Source organism: Triturus cristatus, chromosome 3_1 (genome assembly GCF_964204655.1).
Source record: "Triturus cristatus chromosome 3_1, aTriCri1.1, whole genome shotgun sequence".
Lineage (NCBI taxonomy): Eukaryota > Metazoa > Chordata > Amphibia > Caudata > Salamandridae > Triturus > Triturus cristatus.
In genome coordinates this window covers 1,049,282,548-1,049,285,831 of record NC_140583.1, presented here as the reverse complement: position 1 = coordinate 1,049,285,831, position 3,284 = coordinate 1,049,282,548, and the positions used below count along the sequence as shown (strand labels likewise).

Sequence of the window (3,284 nt, the reverse complement as noted above, 5' to 3'; positions counted from 1 at the left end):
TTCGCTGTATGTTGTACTGAACCTGTAAATAGACTAACTGACACGGTCTATCTTAATTACCATTATCCCCACTGGAGGTGTTGGATTCTTGGAGAAAGGAGAGAACTGTCCGATTTGTCTCACATCTTCCCTTGACACAATTGCACACTTTAATTCGCACCTGGTAGTCCATTTTTTTCAGTAACTGAGGCAATGCCTCATGGAGCTTAGGTTGCTCCGTGGTATTACATAGTCTAAGATAGACATTTCGAACTTTCCAAGGAAACTTTGTCTTGTTGCAGCGCAATTTTTACCCTGGAATAGTAATGCATGCGCACCCACCTTTCCGGGACATGGGAGGTACGAACGACAACTTCAGTCTGCGCATTTATCAGGGCAATGTCATACTAGCTACAGGGACTATACCATTTGTCCCATCTTATCATGACCGACTTCAAACGGAACGTGTACACGGAGTTCCCCTTTTCTATGTCAATTACTGGGAACCGGCTTTGATTTGTTAGTCCTCTTTTTATGTCTGTAGGTCACCACATATAAATTGTGCGGGTGGTTTACTAGCACCTCTCCGGACGGACGCTGTCTTTTTCGAACTGGAATCGGGATAAATTGGAAGTAAGTGCACCTAGGAGGTTACCTTATTCTCCTGGTCATCTTATAAGGTGACTCTTTCTGCTAGTAGTCCCATCTCTCTGAAAACCGATAGACACTTCGAGTAGCCATGACCCCTTTTTTTCATTTTAGGCACCTACCACAGTGCTCTCGGGCGATGACTATTTGCTACCGGATATAGCTAAGTATGGAATGGCAGCTCTATCCTCCTTTTTCAGCACCACATTGTCTCAACAATCCTCTCACTAAGATTTGTATTACCTTGGTTGTCTTTCTTATCACCGCCCACTTATAACATTTTGTTCTAACCTTTTCGTTAGGAATAACAAATACTGGAGATCGCCAACTCCCATTTGATACAGAAGGATACTTTCCCTGTCAAAAAGGAGAGAACAGCTTCACACAGGTGCCGCCGTAATGGTCTTACTTTGACCATTCATTATTAGGAAGTAAGTAGGAGTTATTACTGAAATAGCTATAGACACATCACGTATTCATCCTAGATTATTGGGTACCTCCGACACTTTTTGAATTTCTCCATACTTGTTTTAGCAGATTATATTTTTTGCTTTGGATGATTAAATATGTTTCACTTTCGGAGCGCGCTAGCAGGATGTATTTCACGGACATATGGTCAGTCTTTATTATTCTCTGCATTTCAGCATACTTGGTTACAAGGACTGTTGGGAACACTTTACGAATAACAGCCCTCCTTTGACTCTCAGTAAGGACTAAATAGCAGAACTGACTCCAGCACTTTAGAAGTGAGTTATTCCCGCTATATTTACTTACGATGTTATCTACATGTTTGAACAGTGCTCAATAGGGCCTAGACTATATACTAGTTGGCTAATTTCCATGGCCCCATGAAACTTTGGTTCCTATCTATAGAATTATGTTTTCGATCCCACAGTCTGCCTAGGAAACTAATTTCCCTTTCTTCTTCTTTGAATCCTACTTACACGTCCAGGACCTCTTAAGGCTGTGTATTCAGCTTGCATCGAAATTTCTGGCTTACACGTTCGCACAGCTGAGGATGGACTTTTTGGCACCTACATATTATTTCGATTTTGTCTTCAACTCCTTTCACTTTTAAGGTAAAACTTACTCACTTCTCCCGCCTTGTGGCGGTATTGCTTACCTTTCCGCCTGGGAATATAGGTTCACATTTTTATATCTATCACTATGTTCAGGTTGTACTCAACTCTAGTGCTGCAATCCCCTTTTGCCACGTTCTTTCACACGCTCTCTTTGGCAGTGACCCTCTAGTGTACAATCAGAACACCATTTTGTTTACCTTGGTATATCACTTGGGAGGTGGTGTGTATTAGGTTACTCTGTTGTTGTCGTAATTTTACTAGGTCACTCTGAAGGTTTTGTAATGGGAATATACTTTTCGGGGTTGCTTTCCTGCGTCCTTTTTCTCATTTTCGTACTGTCCTTCTCTCTTCGGTCACGTGTGAAGGTATGTTATCACGGTAACATATCCATATCACTCACAATAAGGATCTTGGACCGTATCTCTTGCTGGGACGTTTTGATGTATAACACATTCTTTCTAAATCTGTAAAAAGAATTGTGAATCTAAAAACATGTTTCACTTATGTGCAATGCACTTACTAAAATGTTTGTTCATTTGCTATACTTACAGCCTTGAAAAAGTTAATGCATGTAACGAAACACGTGTCTGCTGTTCCAGTGTACCATTTGGGAATCATTGATACATGTGAAAAAGACTACGTGTTGAAATATACTTTCATGACTTTATTTTGTGTTTCTATTTTGTGAATCGAAATATACTTTCATGACTTTATTTTGTGTTTCTATTTTGTGAATCTGTGTACAGTTAACATTGAGAATACTCCATTCTGCAACTGTGAGCATAGGTCCTTGAGGAATGTTTTCAAATGAATGCTGTCAAATGAATTAAATCATATAAATTAATGGATATTTTTTGTCTCCTCTGAGTCAGTCTATATATAAAAACCTGTTACTTCTCAATGTTTCTAAAGGGGGTTAGATAGGACGACTGGGCACACTACAACAACACATTTACATGTATTAATTGTAACTAAAGAGATTGTGATCTCTAAATACTGGGAGTGCCGGGATAGTACCCAGTAGAAATTTATATAGCAACAACAAGTTCCCTTTCCTGGGCCTTGTTGCGTTTCACATCCTAGGGTAGTGGGATGTGTCTTTCTATCCTGATGGGCACCCTAAATTGAACTGCAAATAAGGGAAACGGATGTGCTACTGTTATTTCCTCCACTACCTATTTATCTTGTTGTAAAGTTTTATTGAAGCTGGTATCCCTCTCCAGGAGCAGCTTGGAGTAACTCCTGTGAACTGAGAAGTTTCATTATCAAAGCCAAGATGGCCATTATAACACATCTGTTGTCATAAATGTAAAACCTTTATTGTACATGTGCCATCCCCACTTATGAGTGTCTGAGTGGGTGCATGAGTCTCAGAGTGGGTTTATGACTAGGTCAATGAGTCTCTCAGTAGGTCTGTGACTGGGTGCATTAGTCTCTGAGTGGGTCTGTGAGTTGGAGCATGAGGCTCTGAGTGGGTCTGTAAGTGTGAATATGAGTCTTGTTTGCAGAGTGGTGGGAAAAGGGGTGTGGCCTCCAACCACCTCTCAGCAATCCCACTGTATGGGGCTTACTGGA

General features: G+C 40.7%; 1 long non-coding RNA gene across 1 annotated transcript; it reads left to right on the top strand.

The window, feature by feature from the left end:
- Nucleotides 1–741: 741 nt before the first annotated feature.
- Nucleotides 742–1,721, top strand: LOC146861491 (uncharacterized). The gene is made up of 4 exons (XR_014979267.1): nt 742–794; nt 930–1,058; nt 1,272–1,373; nt 1,580–1,721. It is a non-coding gene; the product is annotated as an uncharacterized LOC146861491 (long non-coding RNA).
- Nucleotides 1,722–3,284: the final 1,563 nt, after the last annotated feature.